At 47.6% G+C, this 23,841-nt stretch overlaps 1 protein-coding gene across 3 annotated transcripts in view; it reads right to left on the bottom strand.

Moving 5' to 3' along the window:
- Window positions 1-23,841, bottom strand: part of NEDD4L (NEDD4 like E3 ubiquitin protein ligase) — a 360,734-nt gene that overhangs the window by 221,986 nt on the left and 114,907 nt on the right. The window lies entirely within an intron of this gene.

Raw genomic sequence — 23,841 nt, 5'->3', positions numbered from 1 at the left:
GAGGCAAGAACCAGCTATGTCCCCCTTTGCCTGGCAAGTAATAAATCTATCCTTTTCTACTTCACCCAAAACTCTTGTCTCTGAGATGTGATTCTGCACCGATGCACACAGAAGAGAAGCTTTCGGCATAACCCCCCACCTATCCTCACCTCTCCAGAACAGTTGCTCAGACCGATCCGAGAGCTTGTCTCCTGGGCAAGCATCCTCAGTAAGTTCCCAAATAAAACTGAAACTCACAGCTCTCATGTTGTGTGTGTTCCTGGTGACAACAACCCTAAGGAAATACTTTTCTTCCCTTTGTAACCTTTCCTCCCCCGTCCCCACCCCATGCATCAAACTTTCCATCCAGAAGCTGCACATCCTTCTCAGCTTCCTGGCCCCCAGCCCTGCTCCACACCTGCCAATGTGGCTGAGTAACTTTTCCAGGCATGAGTGCAGAAACGCAGTCCCCCGAGGAGGACAAACATGAAGTCATCACAATGCTCCCCTGGGTTCCCCTGGCCCACCTGCAGTCATCTCGTGGGAAGCTGATAAAGGCTGATCATCGAAGACCACCAGCCAGAGAGACAGGAAAGCGAGGTTTTCCCTAGAACCCTCGTGATGCCCAATGCTTCCTGCCTACAACAGTCCTGCCCACCGTCTGCCGCTTAACTCTTTCCAAGCATCTCTTACTTACTTCAAAGATGACTTTCTCACATACGGACAGGCCTGACCGTGTGAACCAGAGTTCTCTTCCTGAAAGTAGAGAACCAGGGGTCTGAGCCCTTTGCCACGTTAAGACCATCAGCGACCTTCAGCCTTTGCTGGTGGCACACAGCAGGGGTTCCTGGTGCATTCCAAAGCCCTGGGGGGCTGTGAACACTGATGCCCAGATCTCAGCCCAGGCCAGTTCAATCAAACAGTCTGGGGGCTGGGCCAGGGTGCCCCAAGAGCTACGCAGGCAGTGTGGATGAGAACAGAGTCTATGCCAACTGGAGTCAAACCCGGCTCTGCCACCTCCCTGCTGAGATTTTAGGCAAGTGGCTTATCGTTTCTGATCCTGGGTTTTTCTCCACTGGGACCCACAAAGACTAGTTTCTACCTCCTAAGGTTGCTATGATGATGGTGATCTAATTATAATGCATAAAACCACAATGTTTCAAAATACAGGTCTTGGACTCTGTTGCTTCATCCATAAATGACAACAAAGGACAGAAAGCCCTCCTGGGACCGCGAAGAGGAAACGAAGACAGGAGGGGAGTGAGTCATCCGGTTTGACATTTTTCCTTAATATAAAGGAGTGATTTATTCCACAATAGGTCATTTTAAAGAATGCCCCATTCCCCTGCTCACAGGTCGGGGAGTGACCCAACAGAAGGCAAGTCCTAAACTTTGTCAGAGCCACCCTCTCTTCGGTCGTGAATGGGAGTCCAGAGCAGCCATCAGAGACAGAAAAAAACCTGGCTGAGAATAAAACCAGCAGAGAAAAGGAGAGCGGGCAGAGCAGATGCTGACGTCAAAACACAGGATTCAGCTGGGGTTTTTTTGCTTTGTTTAAAAACAAAACAAAACACTAACCTTTAAAAAAAAAATGTATTGAATTATGGCCACACCCCATGACACATGGAACTTCCCAGAGCAGGGGCTGGGAACCTGTGTCCCCTGCGTTGGAAGGGTGGCGTCTTAACCACTGGACCACCGGGGAAGTCCCCGGATCCAGCTGTTTTTTTAACAGACACTTTGGTTCTTTCTAATCTTTTCTGATTAGATCAACAAGGGAAAGTGCATTCTTGTAACCTCTTCACTTCACACAGGTATGAAGTTCAATCTTTTGAATAAAATAGCCAAACTGGGGGTGGGGGGGGGGGCTGGCTCCTGTCATTTTAATCAACATTTGCTAGAGGTTGCGCTCACTTCAACACCCTCCAGTAACAGATTAAAGGGGAGCCATTTCGTCACCCTCATATCAACATACTGCTATTAAAATCTTTCCTTTCTGAAAACATGATAGCTGAGAAAGGTTTTCCACTAGAGCTTGAACTGCCACTTTTACGGTACGCGAAGCTCGCTGTCTCCATTCTTTTAATCGATACTGGGATTCCCTCTTCTCTGAACTCCGTGTGTGGTCTCCAATGATCATTTTCCAATTAGGTGATAGGTTGTTTCCTTGACTTGCAGGCCATCTTTTTCTATGAAGAAAACGAGCTCTTTCTCTGCTCTTATAAACTGGCAGGATTATCCCCAGTCACTCTTTTTAAACTTTCTGGCATCTTCTCAGCCACGCACACTCTTCAGACAGATTCGGCCTGCTCATTCATAACTTCTCTCATTGTTTGTTGTCACTGAGGTGAAACCAACTTGAGCCTCTTTTTTTTAAAAAATATCTTTAAGAACTGTGCGTTTGCTAGGTTTAAAGTGTGTGTTATGGGAAAGGGAATCTTTCCTTTTGAAATCTTGCCCCAGCAACTCTTGCTGACTCCAAGCTCCAGATTAGAAACACCCAGGGAAGTGAGGGATATTCAGACCGCAGATGCAAGCAGCCACACCCCACGGTCCTTTCACAACAGACCTCCCCATCACTCCCGAGGCACCAGCGTGAACCCTGCACCTTGCTGAGCCACACTCCACACTGCCCTCCAGCGCACGTGCCTCGAGACCAAGGTGTGTGTGTGCCTCAGTCGTGTCCGACTCTTCGAGACCCCATGGATTGTAGCCCGCCAGGCTCCTATGTCCATGGGATTTTCCAGGCAAGAAGATTGGAGAGGGTTGCCATGCCCTCCCTCCAGGGGATCTTCTCGACCCAGGGATCAAACCTGTGTCTCTTGCTCTCCTGCACTGGCAGGCGGGTTCTTTACCACTAGCACCACCTGGGAGTACTTTGAAACCAAGGACCATTGCTAATTAGCATCACTGATTAGCGACCACTAACAGGATCTGGTTTCCTGTTGCCAGAGATGGGAGAGCAGGGCTTAGAAAAAGATAACCTTTGACTCAAAAAACCAACTCTGAAAAACGCTTCTGGAAGACACCAGGCTAATCATGAAGAGAATCTTTAAACATTGACCCAGCTCCTCTAGAAAACTCCTGTGAGCCAGGGTCCCACATGCCCCTCAAGGCCTCTCGGATCTTCCAGGGAGCATCCCCAGCAAGACCTCGGCTCCACACTCAGAACCGTCTAGGAGGGTGCTGGTGGGAAATCACGAGTCAGGAAGCCGTGTGAGAGGGTAAACCCCACCTGACCCCAGAACCTTCCTCGCACAAAAGACAACGCCACAGCGACACCAGAGCCAGGCTCACCTGCCCTCCCGTGAAAGTCCTGCTACCAACAGAGTCAATCCTGAAGGCTGCAGAACACAAGCCTTCTTCCCTTCAGTAGCTGTTTCCTCTTCAACTGATTTTTTCTTTCTATAAATGAACATGGAACTCCTCTGACATCAGAAACTGAAATGAATAAAATAGACTATAAAAAGGAAGAAGGTGGAAGCAAATTTTAAAAAACTTTTTTTAGGCTAAAAAGGGTTTTTGCAAATATAGAGTGAGTTGAAGTAAAACTTCAGTCATTCACATACGAAGAAGCAAGCTAAAGTGATACCCACACGGGCAAGAAGCAACTGTGGCTAAGAAGCCTATGGGTGCAGGCAAGAGCTTTGCAGGCAATACTCAATCTGCTAAATAAGATGCTCCAGCAAGAGCTCCCGGCCAGGAGGGGGCAAGGCGGGCTGAAAAGCTGTGGCGCAGGTCATGGGGTTCATCTGACCTAGAGAGCTCGCTGGAGGATGGCATCGCCAGGGACTGCCAGCTAAGGATTCACTTAGTCCCAACATGAGCGCACCTGAATGGGCAAATGTTCACGCTGAGGATGAAGGATGCTCAACAGGTGACCTCCACCTGGAGCATCATTTTATAACCAGTGGCAACCAGATTCCGAGGAGCAAGGGTCCTCCAGCCAGGATTCCCAATGGCAGGTGAAGGTGGGGAGGGAGGGAGGGAGGGCAGGCATCTTTCAAGGTGGTTCCCTCTGAAAGGGGTGTGGAATTTAAGCTCTGAGCGGGCAGGGACGCGAAGGTCCCCCCCTGCCCAGTGCATTCCATGGCACAGGGAACACTGTAGGGGCTCGAAAATACATCTGAAAAAAATCAAGATACAAAATGCAAGAGTCCGGCTACGGCAAGAGTAAGGGCCTGTGCTGTCACTTCTGGCCAAACAAGAAGGCCGTCTCTAAGCCAAGCCCAGGCTTCTCTGGACCTGAAGAGACGGTGACTGGCCACTCAACATACCGACTCTGCAGCATTCTCAGACACACTACTTGGCCACAGAAAAGGCTAAGACAAAGATACTTATGAAGGAAACATGGACACAGCGTACTGGGGAAGTACTTCTGAGGGGTGACCCAGAACACAGCCACAGCGCAATGAGGAGGTACTTCTGAGGGGTGACCCGGAATACGGCCACGGCATAATGGGGAGTTGAAGAGAAGTTCATAGGATTGTTAGGGTATGACTCTCATGCCCCCCCCCCCCCCAATCACACACACACACGGATCTGGGGGTAGGGAGTATGTTCAAAGGATCTATCTCAATAAGCTTGGGAGTGAGGCAGAGAGGGGCTTTTATTTCCTGTCTTTTACGTGTTTACTGAGATTTCCACAATTAACAGGCAAAAATTCCAAATAGGAAAAGGAGTAGGTCAAGGCTGTATATTGTCACCCTACTTATTTAACTTATATGCAGAGTACCTCACGAGAAATGCTGGGCTGGAGGAAGCATAAGCTGGAATCAAGATTGCTGGGAGAAATATCAGTAACCTCAGATATGCAGGTGACACCACCCTTATGGCAGAAAGTGAAGAAGAACTAAAGAGCCTCTTGATGAAAGTGAAAGAGGAGAGTGAAAAAGTTGGCTTAAAGCTCAACATTCAGAAAACTAAGATCATGGCATCCGGCCCCATCACTTCATCGCAAATAGATGGGGAAACAGTGGCTGACTTTATTTTTCTGGGCTCCAAAATCACTGCACATGGTGATTGCAGCCATGAAATTAAAAGATGCTTATTCCTTGGAAGGAAAGTTATGACCAACCTAGACAGCATATTAAAAAGCAGAGACATTACTTTGCCAACAAAGGTCGTCAAGGCTATGGTTTTTCCAGTGGTCACGTATGGATGTGAGAGTTGCACTAGAAAGAAAGCTGAGTGCCGAAGAATTGATACTTCTGAACTGTGGAGTTGGAGAAGACTCCTGAGAGTCCCTTGGACTGCAAGATCCAACCAGTCCATCCTAAAGGAGATCAGTCCTGGGTGTTCATTGGAAGGACTGATGCTGAAGCTGAAACTCCTACTTTGGCTACATGATTCGAAGAGCTGACTCATTGGAAAAGACCCTGATGCTGGGAAAGATTGAGGGCAGAAGGAGAAGGGTACGACAGAGGATGAGATGGTTGGATGGCATCACTGACTCAATGGACATGGGTTTGGGTGAACTCCAGGAGTTGGTGATGGACAGGGAGGCCTGGCATGCTTCGGTTCATGAGGTTGCAAAGTCAGACACAACTAAGCAACTGAACTGAACTGAATTTCTATATCGCTTAACTATGTAAATTTGAAAGTAAACAACACCGCCCCCCTCCCCTACCAGTCTGGCTTTCTTATTATTAAACTTGAAAACCATTTATGATGAGCTGCCCTTTAGCACTGTGGCGTTTCTTTTCGGGGGAAGAAAAAAAAAAAGGAACAGAATTGAGCCACCTCTATCCAATTTTTTTTTCAGTCTGTTCCTTCTTACTATTTGAAGCCAATTTTCAGCCCAGCTTAAAGGTTTAAAAGCCTCTCAGGCATGGTGACATTTCTGTTGCCATCCTCACTGTTATGAGGGACTCTCTACTTAGTCCGCTCTGTAAAGAAAGCCTCAGATGGACCACAAATGCTCAAGAGGATAAAATTAAGCCAGAGGGAGGCAAAAGGCAGGGGAAGCGAGTGAGGCTGTGACCTAGGATGACAAAACACGTCTCCTGGGACAAGGGTTAACACCCTCTGGACAGCTGAGCCTCTCTGCAGTCCATGGAGCTCACACCAGCTCTCTCAGACCTCTCCACCAGAAAGAAGTACCATTCCACTTAGGCAGCATCTTCTTCTGAGCTGAGATGGTGTAGAGTTCTTTTGTTGCTGTGGATGACTCACCTCACTGCTTTGGAGGCAGGCCTTTTTCAGGGGAAGGGATGTCTAGAGAAAACACACAATAGACTTTCTGTTTGTCTCTTGTCCCAGCCCTGTTAGGGGCTGAGAACATTAGCTCATGAGAGCCCTCCTGACAGCCCTAATAAACTGGAATGTCTTCAACTGAAAAAAAATAAACAAACTACTATAATGCCATTACAAATGGACACACAATTTTCTCCCTAATTTTTCTCCCCAGTGCCTCCCAATTTTTTTTGTCCCACTGAAAGCCTTTGTGGTTTTCCTCGTGGTTGTGTCTTGTCGGTATTCACAGACATGAAAAAACACTGAAGGGAGAAAAGAACAAGCAAAATGAGTAGAGAAATGGCCTGGGTTGTTTTCCTCTGGGAATGTCAGAGCCACTCCCTATTCTGTTGAAATAAGCCCTTGGCTGTAACCTGCCCACTCAAGTAGGTTGCCCACAAAGATGTAACCTCCCCAGCCCCCAAAAGAATTTTATCTTAAAAATCCCCAAGCACACCTGAGAGAAAATTAGCCAAGCTTGCATTAAAAAAAAAAAAAAATTAATTGCTGCTGCTATTGTTCTTTGAGGGTCACTGTCATCAATCTGAAAAGCACTGCTGTCTACATGCATCATTAAATATTTACCTACAGGGAAGAGATGATAAGAGAAATATTTTAAAAACCCTCTAGTCTTCCCTAAGTCTGTTTTTCATGTCATGGATTGCTTTCATTAGCTCTCCATAGTGCTAAAAACTCCCACAACCTCAGATAGAAGCATATGCAAAGCATACTTTTTAATTTCCAAAGCCAAATACAAATATTTCTGAAACCATCCACACCTATCTCCCACATAAGCATGGATATACATAACTCTTTATATTACTCTCTCTATATATATTAAGAATGTCAGTCTGGAAATTCCTTTCATAAGGAAAAATGCATTTTAAAGGTCTGATCCATAAAAACGTGAAACTGAAAATTCATTAAATTCATTTTGTCTTTGAGCCATACTGGGCCCTCATTTGAAAAATTATATTTCTTCTCAATATTTATTTAGTCCTTTATAGTTCATGGCTTTGTATTGTGATGATCTACAACTCTAGGAAATTATTTGGCAAAGAAAGGGAAGGAAAAGGAGGAAATAAAGCTTAATGCTATGTGCCGTCTACTTTAAAACCAACTGTGAAAAGCATGGACTGCTTAAAGTAAAATCTTCATTCCTCTGTATGTGTCACTACTGAGAATAATTCAAATACCTGCCAAACAAACAATATTTGAATTTTTAAAATTTAAAAAGAATTCCCGAGGATTACTAGATATGAAAATCATTTTAATGGTGCAGAACGAAAATGCACCTGACGGTGTGGCCACCAGAGGGAGCTAAGATGCCCCCATACACCTGAGTGTAGATGCACAGGACGCAGGCTGCAGAAACCACGGTCGGGGAGGCTTCACAATGCCTCTCCTCCAGGGAATTCTACAAGGTCAGAGGGGTTAAGGGTGAGGCCCTCCTTCAAATTAAAGGCAGTTGTGGTAGCTTCAACATAAGAAGCTAAAAGTAAGGTGGTATGTGCTGGTAGAGGCTTTTTTATGTTGCTAAACTGTATAACCTAAGTATTGTAAAGAAAGATGGTCTTAACAACACAAATGGAAAAGTAAGATAAGAAATTATGAGATGAGAAGGTAAGGAAAGCTGGAGCGCATACTGAAGAAGGGAGGACCAAAGAAAGAAATGGAAACTCAGTCTAGCAGCATCCGGGCGCGGAGAACCAAGGGAGGTAGGGGGGGAGGGGAAATGTGCCGAAAGCGCACGCGCACAACGTGACCGCCCAGCGCAACTGAGTCTAGCGGCATTCAGGCGCTGAGACCCATGGGAGATGGGGGCGGGGCCGTGCGGAAAGCGCATGCGCACAGCGTGACCGCCCAGCACCTGGCCGAGCAGGCGACGCACTGCCTCACACCTGGGCCAGGTGGGCGCGGAGGTGAGGAAAGCCTCCTGCGGGCGGTCTCCCTGGGCATCGTTGTGAAGGAGATGGCTGTGAGACAGGGGAGATAGTGGTCGTCTGGGGCGCCAGTAGAAGAACGGAACTGAGCACAGCTCTTGGGGGGGGCGGGGAGCCAGGCCAGAGGCCGCAGACAGAGGGCGCTGGAGTCAGGGCCTTAATCCACCAAAGGAGCGATGGCTGAAGGGCCCGGCAGTGGCAGAGTGTGGTCTGTTTGCGAGGGAGCACTCTCTCCATGGGGCTTCCCTGGTGACTCAGCTGGTAAAGAATCCGCATCCGTTTGCAATGCGGGAGACCTGGGTTCCATCCCTGGGCTGGGAAGATCCCCTGAAGAAGGGGAAGGCTGCCCACTCCAGTATTCTGGCCTGGAGAATTCCATGGACTGTATAGTCCACGAGGTCGCAAAGAGTCGGATACAACTGAGCGACCTTCACATTCTCTTCATGTGCAGAGGGATAAGGGAAGAGGACGGACCTGAAGATTGAACCCTGCTCAGGAAGCCCTCGGCACAAACAGGGACCAGGAAGAGCTGGAGGGATGAGACAGTCAAGGACAACTCCCCAGTACCTAACCTGGAGGCCCAGATACACAGACTGTGACGTCATTGGCTGAGAAAGATTAGTCCAGAGAAAGAACAAATATTTTGACATTTGAGGCTAAGATACTTGTTTGTTGTTGTTTTTGCAAACAAAAGAGGCTGACTCAGGTACTGGTCATTCAAATCTCATTTCTAGCAAATGCTGGTTCTGCTACATACTTAATAACAGAGGGAAAATGAAATCACACTGCAGGGAGCCAGTAACCCATCTGGAAGAAAGGAATTTGGACATTTTTCTGTCACAATCTTTTCTTTTACTGTCCAGACTGTGCAGATAACATAGAAAATCACTTCAACAAAATTAAATCACTGTATGCAAAGAATTCCCAAGAGTTTACAAGTGAGAGAGAGAGAGAGAATTTGTAAGCAACACTGTCATTTTCTCACTAGCAAAAAGAAAAAGAAACTGTGATAAAGTTATGATTCATCCATTCTGATTTCTCAACCAGTTGCCCACAAACTTAAAATGCAGTATTTCTTTTGAATGCTTCTCTACCTTCCTACCATGAATGCCTAATTTCCAGCATCTAAAAATAATAGAGACTTTGAAACAATAATCAGCTGTTCAAAAAGGGAAGCACAGCAATGTACCTATAATCAACCAAAAACAGACAGTGGAAACAAACCTTGCAGCTTATTTATGCCGAAGGAAGGTCAGCACACACTAATTGCGGCAAGGCTGAACATCAAGAATTGAAGCTTTGTAACTGTGGTGGTGGAGAAGACTCTTGAGAGCCCCTTGGACAGGAAGATCTGGCCAGTCAATCCTAAAGGCAGTCAACCCTGAATATTCATTGGAAGGACTGATGTTGAATCTCCAACTTTTTGGCCACCTAATGTGAAGAACCGATTCATTGGAAAAGACCCTGTGCTGGGAAAGATTGAGGGCAGGAGGAGAATGTGACGACAGAGGGTAAGATGGTGGATGGACTCACTGACTTAATGGACATTAGTGTGAGCAAACTCTGGGAGATAGTGAAGGACAGGGAAGCCTGGTGTGCTGTAGTCCATGGGGTCACAAAAAGCTGGACATGACTAAGCAACTGAATAACAACATACTTTTACATTACTTGTGTTGATATTATACAGTAGGAGTACCAGTTCTTTAATAATTTACTGAGGAGTTACACATTGCAAATTCTTTATTAAGCGTTACCTGTACTAAGGTCATAAGTTTAAGAAATACTCAGCAGAGAAAACAGGCAGTATTTTAATGGTAACATCCTGTTTTAATGATGTTCTGCATCTGCTGGGATTCCTATAAATAAAACTTTATTTCTTACAAATGTATTAATATAAAGCACTGAGAAGTAATTTTCTCTAAGATAAAAACATTTTATACTCATCTGTAGACTTTAAAATCCACAATGCCTATCTAAAATGTTTGACAAGCTGTATTTTAAGTATGCTGGCTTTGGAGAGTGAAGGGAAAAAAAAGCTACTGCCATATTTAGGAACCTGACTCCTTCATGCCCCTAAAGTCAATACTGGCTGAATTCCTGCCTGTCATTGATCAACTAGCAGCTCAATGAAATAGTTTAATCTGGAAATCATGACCAAATAATATGGGCACTCCCAGTTCTAAATACATATGTTGTAAAAATCAATAGCTTATCCTCTCAGGGACCAGCAATCTATGGCCCACAGGCCACTGGTACATGGCCACGCCTATTCATTTACCGTCCTGGCTGCTTCTGTACTCTCGAGAAACCATTAAGTCCTACAAAGCCTCAACTATTTACTCTCTGACTCTTTATAGAAAGGAGTTTGCTGGCCACTGATTCAGACTGCTTATATCTCTTAGGGCTTGTATTTATCACCGAAGAACCTGCCAGATTGGTAAAATTTCTAAGCAGACTTTAAAACTTTATTTTCCATGTTCCTGCCCCAAATATTTCATGCAAAGATAGGCACAATAAAGGACAGAAATGGTATGGACCCAACAGAAGCAGAAGATGCTAAGAAGAGGTGGCAAGAATACACAGGAGAACTATACAAAAAAGATCTTCATGACCCAGATAATCATCATGGTGTGATCACTCACCTAGAGCCAGACATCCTGGCATGTTAAGTCAAGTGGGCCTTAGGAAGCATCACTACGAACAAAGCTAGTGGAGGTGATAGAATTCCAGTTGAGCTATTTCAAATCCTAAAAGATGATGCTGTGAAAGTGCTGCACTCAATATGCCAGCAAATTTGGAAAACTCAGCAGTGGCCACAGAACTGGAAAAGGTCAGTTTTCATTCCAGTCCTAAAGAAAGGCAATCCCAAAGAATGCTCAAACTACCGCACAATTGCACTCATCTCACAAGGCTAGCAAAGTAATGCTCAAAATTCTCGAAGCCAGGCTTCAACAGTACATGAATTGTGAACTTTCAGATGTTCACAATTCTGGATATATATTCACATGCTGGATTTAGAAAAGGCAGAGGAATCAGAGATCAAATTGCCAACATCTGTTGGATCATCAAAAAAGTAAGAGTTCCAGAAAAACATCTACTTCTGTTTTATTGACTATGCCAAAGCCTTTGACTATGTGGATCACAACAAACTGTGGAAAATTCTTAAAGAGATGGGAATACCAGACCAACTGACCTGCCTCTTGAGAAATCTGTATGCAGGTCAAGAAGCAACATTTATAACTGGATATGGAATAACAGACTGGTTCCAAATGAGGAAAAGAGTACGTCAAGGCTGTATATTGTCACCCTGCTTATTTAACTTATATGCAGAGTGCATCATGAGAAACACTGGGCTGGAAGAAGAATAAGCTCAAATCAAGATTTCTAGGAGAAATATAAATAACTTCAGATATGCAGATGACACCACCCTTATGGCAGAAAGCAAAGAAGAAGCAAAGAGCCTCTTGATGAAAGTGAAAAAGGAGAGTGAAAATGTTGGCTTAACACTCAACATACAGAAAACTAAGATCATGGCATCCGGTTCCATCACTTCATGGCAAATAGATGGGGAAACAATGGAAACAATGAGAGACTTTATTTTGGGGGGCTCCAAAGTCACTGCAGATGGTGACTGCAGCCATGAAGTTAAAAGATGCTTGATCCTTGGAAGAAAAGCTATGACCAACCTAGACAGCAAATTAAAAAGCAGAGACATTACTTCGCCAACAAAGGTCCATCTAGTCAAAGCTATGGTTTTTCCAGAAGTCATGTATGGATGTGAGAGTTGGACTATAAAGGAAGCTGAGCCCTGAAGAATTGATGCTTTTGAACTGTGGTGTTGGAGAAGACTCTTGAGAGTCCCTTGGACTGCAAAGAGATCCAACCAGTCCATCCTAAAGGAAATCAGTCCTGGGTGTTCATTGGAAGGACTGATGCTGAAGCTCCAATACTTTGGCCACCTGATGCGAAGAGCTGACTCATTTCCCTGAGGCTGGGAAAGATTGAAGGCGGGAGGAGAAGGGGATGACAGAGGATGAGATGGTTGGACGGCATTACCGACTCAATGGACATGAGTTTGAGTAAACTCCGGTAGTTGGTGATGGACAGGGAAGCCCGGAGTGCTGCAGTCCATGGGGTCTCAAAGAGTTGGACATGACTGAGTGACTAAACAACAAAGAGATATCCAAATGGATTCTGGATTGTGCATTTTTAAAAAATGTTTATTTATTTACTTGGCTGTGCTGGGTCTTAGTTGTTGTATGGGGGGATTGAGTTTCCTGACCATAGAACTTTGGCCACTTACCTTGGGAGCACTAGTCTTAGCCACTGGACCACAGGGGACTGTGCATTTTCAGAAGCATTACTTTCAGGTATAACCATTTTTCTACCTTGAATGATGCCATTTTTGTCAACACAGGTGCACAAGGAGCCGAGAGGGCACATCGTCAAGGACCCCCCCAGGACTTCACTGAGAACAGGTTGGCGGGGCGGCTATCGCCCAGGGAACCATTCACAGTTAGAGACGCCTCCCTTATCCCTCCGGTGATGAAACTATAGCTGTGAGTGCTCTGCCAGCTGAATGCTGGCCCTCCCTCCCTGCAGTACCTACTGGCTGCGTTCCTGGAGGCTGGGTTGTTAGCTCTGTTTCTGTAAAATAAATATTGTCTTCATTGTCTTACACATTCCGAAACGCTTTCACTTCTGACTCATCTCAAGCTAGCGAAATTCCCTTCCTTGTCATACATTAGTTCCTCACACGCTTCCCTACCTCCCCCCACCAAACGGAAACCTCTGGGAGACAAATACAGAGTAAATTTCAGGATAAAGCAAAAGAAGAGTTGTTGAGGCGCGGGTGGGGGACACAGGCAGCTGAGCAAAGAAGGAGAGGCAGGAATGAGGGGCGGGAGGCAGCCAGGGAGGGGGTGAGGGGAGGAAACATGTCGGGTCCCCGGGACAAGCGACAACGAACAGAGGATCCAAACTGCACCGCCACTCCCCAGAGGCATCCACGGATTTCTGCTCTCACTGGTGCCCTTTGTAAATAATTACACTAGGGGATTAAAATAAAATATGGTTCACAGCTCTTCAGCCGCTTTTAAATTTTTTCATTTTCTCAGGCTTCACTCTGATCAGATGAACAAAATTTAGTAAGTATCTACTCTGTGTGGGGTGCCTTCATATTTCTGTCCCTAAATCATGTCCAATGCTTTTGAGACCCCATGGACTGTAGCCCACCAGGCTCCTCTGTCCAAGGGATTTCCCAGGCAAGAATACCAGAGGGGGTTGCCATTGTCTCCTCTGGGGGATCTTCCTGGATCAGGGATTGAACGTGCTTCTCCTGCATTGGCAAGTGGATTCTTCACCACTGAGACACCTGGGAAGCCCTCCCTCATCTTCCTAAAACACATCAGATTCTCTGCCCTGGAGACTCAGGACCAGAGAGCATCATTCATTGCTGATGGAGGTGAAGGCGAGACATCCTGTATTTTCCCTTCTGTCTCTGTTAAGCCAGGTGGCTGAGCCCAAGTTCCTTAGATGACAGATGCCAGCACATTCGTGTGTCTGGAGTCAAGGCAGAGGAGGGGGTTGTGAACACGGGATTCTCACGAACGTACAGTGGGGGTGGTACAGAAAGGGGGCCTGTCTACTTCACCTGCTTCCTTCACCAAACCCGGAAAGGCTCGAAGGCCAGCTTGTAGGAGGACATATTTAAACCGACCCAATGTTCTGAATCGGTGCCCATTCCAGCGCAGCCTCTTCAGGGAATCCAGACCGTTCTAAACATCCGTTCTCACAGCACTGGCTCTAGGACAGCAGTCCCGGGGCCTCACCCAGGACAGAGACATGCTGGTCCGGTGCGCTGACCCACCTGCCACTTCTCACATTCCTGTCTGGAAAACCCGGTGGCCTGAACGCTATGCACAGGAAGCCTGGCACGTTTTAGAAGGATGCCGCGTCTATTCCTACATACAAAGACTGGGAGATCAGCACAGATTTATAATAAGTTGTCTCATTTCACCTCGGGTCATCCTGATGCAGCTCTTGATGTGAAAATCTAATCAAATTCTTTAGATGGATGGCAATTATTGATCTTTTTAAATTTATTTTTAATTGGAGAACACCTGCTTCCCAGTGTTTAGTTTCGTGGTGTGACAAGGTGAATCAGCCGTAAGTGTATGTCTATCCCCCTCCCTCCGGAGCCTCCCGCTCACTACTTAGGGATATGAAACTTAAAGAGAGCATAATATAGAATAGAATAAAAATAATAAGCTGTGTGGCTGCTGTGGGAATGTCGTTATTTGGGAGGAAAGGGTTTAATAACATCCTTTCAGGGTTTGGGGGTCAGGGGAGTACGATTGGAATGAACAGCCTGTGAGCAGGGTGCTCTGGACTCTCACAGGACTAATTGTGACAGCTCAGATTTTAAGACAAATACTTTTGGCCCACAGGCCATTAGTGTTGATGCTGTGATGCTCAGCAATGCCCTAGACAGCAGAGGCCACTCCAACAGGCCTGCAGAGAGAGGGGCAGGTTTGCATGGAGCCGGCAGGTCACAAACAGCCTCAGCGGATCAGAGGGGCCCCGCTTCCGCCCAGGCGGGCACTGTGCTGTGGGCAGGTCAGCTCTACACGCTGCCGACCACGCAGGGCAGAGGCTAGCACCAGACGCCGGTCATCCCATCCATCCCTCCCGAGGGCCCCGTCAGTGGAGAAAGGCCGGCTGCTCAAAAGACGGCAGGAGCCGTGGGGTCCATGACGGCCCTGAGGTCCCACCCAGAGGGTCTCCACCCGCTCCAGCCACTCCACCTCATAGAAACATGGGCCAAGGTGCCTAGGTTGCTGAGATTTTTTTTCCAGAAACCTGTTTTTTTAATATGAAATTTCCCAAACCCATTGGCTCAAAATTTTTATTTTTTTAGGGTACCACGGCTCATGGTGGCTCAGACAGTAAAGAATCTGCCTGCAATGCAGGAGACTTGGGTCTGATCCCTGGGTCAGGAGGATCCTCTGGAGGAGGGCATAGCAACCCACATCAGTGTTCTTGCCTGGAGAACTCCATGGACAGAGGAGCTTGGCGGGCTACAGTCCGTGGAGTCTCAAAGAGTCACCGAGAGACTAACACTTTCCATTGTAATGTACTGCAGAGTGAACAAGCACTTCTGGGATCAGTACAGAACCCCTACTAGACAAAGCCTGACTCTATACAAACCCTGGCCTCATCGCCCCCTAGAAGCACTGGCAGTTTAGCAAGGGGACCCTCAAGGCACTTACGGACTGGAGGTTTCTCCATCTGTTAAAGGAGGAGAGTTCTTTTGTTTGTTGTTTTCCAAAAGGGGCAAAGGAAAAAACAACATCTGATCTTTCGGGAGAAAAAGCAAAGTAATATTTAAAATGTACATGTCTCTAGTGCCAAACTGTTCCCTTGCCCATTTCTCGTTGGCCACCTGGGGGCAGATTTAATTTGACAGTGGAGGGAACAGACTTTAACCCAGAGATGGATTTTAGCTCCATCAGTTACAGGACAACCAGATGCTGGGTTCTGCCTGATCAAACAGCATCCCCCTTTCCTGAACTACAGGTTTAAACTGGATGTGATCAAGCTTTCAGATCCAACTCCTAATGTACAGGAAACCCAGGAGAAAGAGGAACACAGTCTTTGATACCACGGGAAGCAATCAAATGTGGTCAGAGAGACAATGTACTGATCCCTCAAGGTCATTCAAAAAGGGGAGGCAAGACCGTTCTAGAACAGGGTCTTAAGAGACCTCATAGCTGCTAACTGCAATACATGATTCTCAACAGAATTCTGGGTTAAACAGCCCAATCGTAAATGGCATCTCAGGGCCTTTTATCTGGAGGAATTCAGACAATGGACTAGGTAAGACAGTCCATCAGACAATCACTGTTAATTTTGTAAAAACTGCATGGTGGTTAAAATGAAAATGTTCTTTACTTTTGTTCTTGCCTTTTTTCCCCCCCTCCCCTAGAGACGCAAGCTGAAGTATTCAGGGGCTAAGTGTAACGATGACTACAATTCACTTTAGAATACTTCAGGGAAAAAACCAACAGATGCAGCCAACGTAGCAAAGTGTTAACAACTTAAACCTAGGCCATGGGGATGGGGGTAAGCTGGTGCCACAGAGCTATCATTACATGGCATTAAATCCCCATCAGTCTCAGCTGCTAGTAGATGGAAGGACTCTGACTACATCCCTCCAATGTCCAAGTCCGTATGTGTTTTAAATTTCACCAGCTGCCAAAAGAAAAAATGACAGCAACTCAACAGGTACAATGTGAGGCTACCAGCTCAACACACAATGGAGAAGAAACTGTACTAACGAAGCAACTCTACAATGTGTGTCTCGGAGCCTCCCACACAAAAACTTTTATAAAATTCTCTCAGTAGCCTCAGATACCAGATGACATCATCCTTATGGGAGAAAGCAAAGAACAACTAAAGAGCCTCTTGACGAAAGTGAAAGAGGAGAGTGAAAAAGCTGGCTTAAAACTCAATATTCAGAACACTAAGATCACGGCATCCGGTCCCATTACTTCATGGCAAATAGATGGGGAAACAATGGAAACAGTGAAAAACTTTATATTTTTGGACTCCAAAATCACTGCAGATGGTGACTGCAGTCATGAAAGTAAGACACTTGCTCCTTGGAAGAAAAGCTATGACCAACCTAGACAGCATATTAAAAAGCAGAGACATTACTTTGCCAACAAAGGTCCATCTAGTCAAAGCTATAGTTTTTCCAGTAGTCATGTATGGATGTGAGAGTTGGACTATAAAGAAAGCTGAGTGCTGAAGAACTGATGCTTTTGAACTGTGGTGTTGAAGAAGACTCTTGAGAGTCCCTTGGACTGCAAGGAGATCCAACCAGTCCATCCTAAAGGAAATCAGTCCTGAATATTCTTTGGAAGGACTAATGCTGAAGCTGGAACTCCAATACTTTGGCCACCTCATGCGAAGAGCTAACTTGTTGGAAAAGACCCTGATGCTGGGAAAGATTGAAGGTGGGAGGAGAAGAGGGCGACAGAGGATGAGTTGGTTGGATGGCATCACCGACTCAATGGACATGAGTTTGAGTAAGCTCTGGGAGTTGGTGATGGACAGGGAGGCGTGGTGGGCTGTCGTCCATGGGGTCACAAAGAGTCGGACATGACTCAGCGACTGAACTGAAAGCTGGTTTGTCTTCACCAAAGCTGCCCAATTTGAAGAGCAGCTTTGTGATCCCAAAAGCATTTCATCCACCCTAACCTCAAATAAAGACTCTGGTCATAATTAAGGAGGAAAAAGGGGGAGGGTAGATCTAAAACTTGCATTAAATGATTCTAATTCAGTTACCGCTTAAGCCTATGACTAAAGGTTAAATGTCTCAAGATACAAGCTTAACTGAAAAAGAATACAGTTTGAAACCCCAAAGATATTTTAAGTTAAAAACAAACTTAAAAGATCTTACTTAGCAAAGTACATCTATCTGAAGTCTAATACTTGATGGTCTTTCTCCCTCTTGCATGCTCAGTCACGTCTGACTCTTTGGGACCCCATGGACTGTAACCCGCCAGACTCTTCTGTCTATGGGATTCTCCAGGCAAGAATACTGGAGTCGGTTGCCATTTCCTCCTCCCGGGGATCTTCCCAACCCAGGAATCGACCCTGTGTCTCCTGTACCAGCAGACGGATTCTCTACCACTGCGCCACCCGGGAAGCCCCCTAATACTTGATGATATTCACTCACAATTCTAGGAACTTGGTTAGCTGCCATCACACACACTGGCTAATTCTTTAAATATGCCTTTTTAAAACTGCCTGGTCATCAAATCTAACAGTTATCTAATCCAATGGCCCATCTAATAATCTGAACCTTGGTCTCTCAAGATGACTATTAACCTACCATGGGAAAGAGCTCTGAAATCAGATAAATCTGGCCTCAACTGGTCCCAACCACTCACTAGAGTGGTTTCATCTTGGGCTGATGACAATGCCTCTGAATCCCGATTTCCTCACCCAAAAGATGGAGACAGTTATCTCCTCTTCATAAACTTTAGGCAGATTCTGATGACTTCATATCACACTGCATGCACTGGGCCAGCCAACTCCAGGAGTACTCCAAACAGTCTGTGAAAAATGTACATTTAGAGCCCAGATGCACAGCTCAGAGCTCTCAAACATACTGGTAGTACATAGACTTTGCAGCTTATCTTTTTTGCCTCATTTTCCTTATCTGCAAGCTGGAAAGAACAATAGGGCCTGCAGCATAAGGGCTCTGGGGAGAATCCAGCCAGCTCTGTGCAAATAGGTCAGGTCATGCCTGGCACGTAGGACACAATCAGTAAACACAGGCTATCGTGACTCACTCCCCGCCTTCCTCGTACCCCATTTTAGGAAAGCATGGACCCCCAACTGCACACATCACTGTGGCCAAACGCCACATCACAAAGTGCCTAAGTCTACGGCCGTACCACCCTGAACACGCCCAATCCAGCCTGGTCTCAGAAGCTAAGCAGGATGGGGCCTGGTTAGTACTTGGATGGGAGATTGCCTAAAAGCCTTCCCAGGAAGTCAGAGCTGTCCCACCTCTCACTGCTGGTGAAGAGCCCAGCTCACTGGTCCCACTTCTGTCTGGACAGACGGCCACATGCTCCCCAACCCATGACTCATGCCCTTTGCCCCATCCTGACCCTAACAATGAGGGTCAAGGTCAGGGTCTTGACCTTCCGTTGCAGCCCCAGCTCAGCCTCATGCCCCCCACATAGAGCTTTCTAGTTTCTAGATCCACTGCCACAAGGAAGAGTTCCCTTCTGTGGGCATGGCCGCGGCGATTCTGCAAGACAGCAGCATCTAATGGAGACGCTCCGCCTGCCACCCCGCCGGCCCCCGAGATGGTCTTCTGACACCGGCCTTTGTGCTCCCCGCCCCCCCCCCGCTCACTCTTCAGAGTCCAGGCAGGCTCCCTCCACTGGTCTATACAGACCCTTCGTGAAGATGAACAAAATGAGCTGATGGAACCTCTCAGAATGAGAAGAAAGGGACCCTTCCTCCAGGCTGGCCGCCCGGCACCAGTGCTACCATCATCAGACTCTACTACTGAGGTCAAGCCAAGCCAACTGCCTGTGCCAGATCTCGGGGCTCATTAACAAGAATAAGAGCCACAGCCTCTGTGCTGAGACGAGGGATGGCCGGGGCGGGGGGGACTGGCAGAGCCAGGATGGCCCGGGGACAAGAGTCATTTCCTCCCCTTGGGCCGGGGAGCCCAGCAGAGGTGTTGCCACCTGAACTGGAGCTGGAGAGATGGGAGAGGGGCCAGGAAGGATGTGAGCAGACCCCAGGCCGAGGGGAAGCACCCGCCAAGGCGAGAAGCAGCACATTCTGGGCATTTAGAGGACTGTGGGCTTTCAATGAAGGGTCAGGAAAAGGAGGGGAGGGGAGAGGGGAGGTCATCGTTCACTCCTGCTTGAGAAGCCACGATGTGCTGGTACCGTGTAAGGCGGGGGGAGTCAAAAATAAGTAAAAGTAAACCCTCGCTGTCAGAAGTTAAAAATGGAGCCTGGGAGAAAGAATCAGTTGTAAAATGACAGAGCGATACACACAGTAGCCCTTCCAGGCCGCAGGGCCTATGGAAGGATGTGACCTGCTAGGGGGGTCGGGGGGGATCAGAGGAGCTGACGACCAGCTGGGTGGCTGGCGGGTGAGGGTGGGGGCCGGGGGGCCGGGTGGGCGGCGGCCCAGGTGGGCGGCAGGCTGACCGCCGAGGGCTCGGCACACGGCGTCACCCAGGGATGGGAAACCGCCACCTCAGCAGTAAGCTGGGCTTTCAGCGCACAGGCGAGGGCGGATCAAACCACAGGAAGGGTTACCTGTCTAGGTCTGCGCCTCGGCTCAGAATGCTCCGCAGCAGGCTGGGGGCGAGAGGGTGGGGGTCAGTGGGTCACTCGAGGAAGCAAGCAGCAGCAATCCGCCCAGCGGCACGGCGTCCAGGGGGCCTCCTGCAGGGCCGTGGCTCCTCGACCCTGAAACGCCGTGCTGGGTCCCACGAAGACCTCCCATCTCCAAATCAGAAGTGGGAACCCTCTGGATGCAGTGTTTTCAACATGATTTTACTTCCCTTTTGATGTGTCACTGGCATTTTACACATGGCCTACTTTTTGAAAGAGTCTGATTTTCTTTTGCTCACGCTTAAAAAAAAAAAGCCTTTCAAAAAGCTCACACAGCAAGTCTATCATAGTACGGGCCATAGAGACAGGTGTCTCTGCCTTGGGTGACCACTGTCTCCATCTGGACCCCAGGTCCTGACGTCCCATTTGATTCAGCACTTGTTCCACACAAGGGTGTCCCTGTTTAGATGACAGATGATAGGTCTGCCCTTCTTCCCCTGAAGGCTGGGTCCAAAAGAAGCCATCTTTCTCTACTACAGCCGTTTTCCACACACATCAACGACTCAGAAGTCCCAGGGGAGCAAGAGCTCAGATATCATCTTCCAACAAAGGCCTTTTGAATAAAGTGAGACTTTGCTGGAAGAAAGCTGCAAAGTGACCCGGTGTCCTCGGCACTGGACTGGGAGGATTTCAGGTGCAGCTGTGTCGGCCACCCAAGCCCGGAGGCAGGTCCAGACACTGGTCCTCGGGGCTGCAGCCTCAAGCAGCCTCCGAGGGGCCGGGAGCCCCCGCCCCTGGCAGGGCACTGGTGGCCCCCAACAGCATCACCTACACCCGCCCTCCCCCCACCCACCGGGACCCCACCCCCATCCTCAGGCCAAGTGACCCAGACAGCCTCCTGTGACTCCAGACCGCAAACCCAAATCCCAACACGCCCAATCCTGTATCATTTCTATCACGTCCAAGTTTCCGACAATGCCACTTATAAAAACTGCTTCCTCCTCCACCCATCAGGGCTCCCAGCTTCTACCCAGCCCTCCTTCTGTGAAGGGAGGCCTGGGGTCGTGTAAGAAGAGGTCCCCAACCTTCCGGATCTAGTGCCTGATGATCTGAGGTGGGCTGGTGTAATAATAATAATAATAAAGTGTACAATAAATGCAGTGCACTTGAATCATCCCCCAAACCAGCCCCCTCATCCCTTTCCCCATCCATGGGAAAACTCCTCCACAATACTGGTCCCTGGTGTCAAAAACGTTGGGGACCGCTGCTGTGAGGTGCAGAGGTGCAGGGGACATTCAGTGACAGGGGCTGGGGAAAGGGGGCCTGCCGGGGTGTGGTTCAGAGAAAAGGGCCTCACTCCGGGGGACAGCAGAGAAGGCACTGCAGCGTCGGCCACGCTCATGGCTGCCCCCCACCCGGCTTAGGACACATGACTCTCCCAGGGGACCAGAGTCACCCTGGGGTTCTCTCCGACCCCAGGAAACTGCTCTCCTCGCTCCCTGCTTTCCGCTAATGTACCGTGACGGAGGTGACTTGAAAGGAGGTGCTCCAGATTACGTGGAAGAAGCTTCAGGTCACCGGGCAAATGACAGGGTGCGGAGCCGGCGCCCTTCTCCTGGGAGAGGCCAGCAGGGGGTGGTCCCGCTCGGTCCCCGAACCCACCCAGGGCCACCCACTCACTGGCAAACGGGTCTTTGGAGAACGGTGGCCCCTGGGAGAGACTGGCCCCTGGGAGAGGGGGAGAGGGAAGGAGGGAGGTGGGCGTGTGCGGAATTCATTGAACTAAGACGGCAAAGGGCAGAACCGGATTCAGAGCTTCTGACTCATTTTCTGGAAACCAGTCCGTGAAGCCGAGACACTATTTCTCTTTCCACTGAACATCTTGAGGCATTATCTGTAACTCCTCTCTAATCTGTCCCCAAGAAATGATCCCTTCTCTTCTCATAGAAATGATAACAATTCAAGGCTCAGCTCTGCTTGGCTCTTATAATATTTGGAGCTCAATTCCGCTCCAATTTTAACCTCAGATCTTCTGAACAGGCTGAAAAACATCATCTGAATCCATTTCAATTTTTTTTTTATGAAGAGTTTTGGATAAAACAAAACGAAAATGAATTTAAGGAAAAGTGACTGAAATTTTCCAAATCCAGCTTCTTCCTTCCAAACCCTAACATTTGATGTAGAGGCAGCGAGAACGATAGGCATTTTTTTTTTGGGGGGGCATAAAACACAATCTACTAGTCAGTGTGCAAATGCAGAACGTGAAAAACCAACCGGCCCAGTTCTGTTCTTGATGCTGGTGCGTGTTAAGTAGTAGAAGAAAGATACTAAAAAGTAAGAAGCCTCTGTCTCCAGTAAATGTCTCATTTAGTAAGAGGAAAGTGAAACGGTTCAGGCTCATGATATACCGCTCAGGGGGCATCACAGTCAAATGAGAAAGCAGCTGCAGGTGAGATGCGTCTCCCCGCCCAGCACCTGGAGCTCAGGCTGAAGGCAGCGCCCCAGAGCGCATCATTTCCTGGTGAGACAACTCAGAAAGCTAACCCTCAGTCAGTCATTTCGGCACACCAAGGCATGAGAGATTTCTTTTTAATATTTCCCTGATATTGAACATGCATCATTTTATCTATTTGTAGGAGATACTCCAGCGTCAGTTTCAGGGCCCCACAATAAAGCAAATATCATCATACACTGAGCCACACAAACTCTGGCTTCCCAGTATGTATCACATAGTTGTTTTTAGTCTATTAGATGTGCAATAGCTATATATAGTCCATATATTAGTTATTTATAGTCTGCTGGATGTGCAAAAGCATTTGTTTTTTTAAAAGTGTAAATACTTTAATTTAAAAATATGTTCTTGCTAAAAAAATAATGTCAACCGTCCTCTGAAAACACACAGTTGCCACAAACTTTTCATTTGTTTAAAAGGAAAAAAAAAAGTACTCTGGGAAGTCCAATAAAGTGAGATATGCCTGGATTTCTTGTTGGTCATTTCCCCAGGTGCAAGTCATTAGTAACCTACTGATTACCTTGCTAAATAAAACTCAAAGCAGGCAAGGTGTGACTTCTTCTCTTGGGATCCAGTGGCTAAGCTCCACGCTCCCAGTGTGGGGGCCTGGGTTCGGTCCCTGTTCAGGGAAATAGATCCCACATGCCACAACTTACAGAGTTCTCACGCCGCAACTAAAGGTCCCACACACTACAGCTGAAAAAAGATCCCGCATTCCACAACTAAGACCCAGAGCAGCCTAATAAACAAGTAAGGATTGGAAGAAAAAAACCAGGCCTGGTAACAGGACAGCATTTAGAAGAGGTCTGACCAACGGCAGTCAGGGGCTTCGGCGGGGTATGGGAGGACGAGGCAAGCTGGACCGAACGAGCCTCGTCATGCAGGGTCTCCAGGGTCAGGCTGAGGCCCGAGCATCACCACGGGCCACCGTCCCGGGCGTGCAGACAATGAGCCAGGGTCTCGACGAGGTGACTCCAGCAGCCAGCATGGCCCTCATGGTTCAACCCCAAGGGGTATCCAGCGTGAAGAGGTGCCCTGAGAGGGGGCCAACGATCTGTTCTAGTGCCACTGGCATACATGGTCGGCAACTGGTAGCCCTTCAGGATTTAAGAATTAACCTTTTCCTGTTTCCATTAAACAGGGAAGATAAATTAGATCAACTTCTGCTATAACCTTTAGGCCAAAAGTTCAAAAGGGCTTTCTTGTCTGAAATCTGGAACAAATTCTAGCTTCCAGCAGCTCCAATCCTCACTCTGCTCCCAGGTCTCATAACTTATGGCAACACACTGTC

This window comes from Muntiacus reevesi, chromosome 4 (genome assembly GCF_963930625.1).
Source record: "Muntiacus reevesi chromosome 4, mMunRee1.1, whole genome shotgun sequence".
In the NCBI taxonomy this organism is placed as follows: Eukaryota; Metazoa; Chordata; class Mammalia; order Artiodactyla; family Cervidae; genus Muntiacus; species Muntiacus reevesi.
The sequence above is the reverse complement of the archived record's forward strand: the minus strand, read 5'-3'. Positions and strand labels throughout refer to the sequence as shown.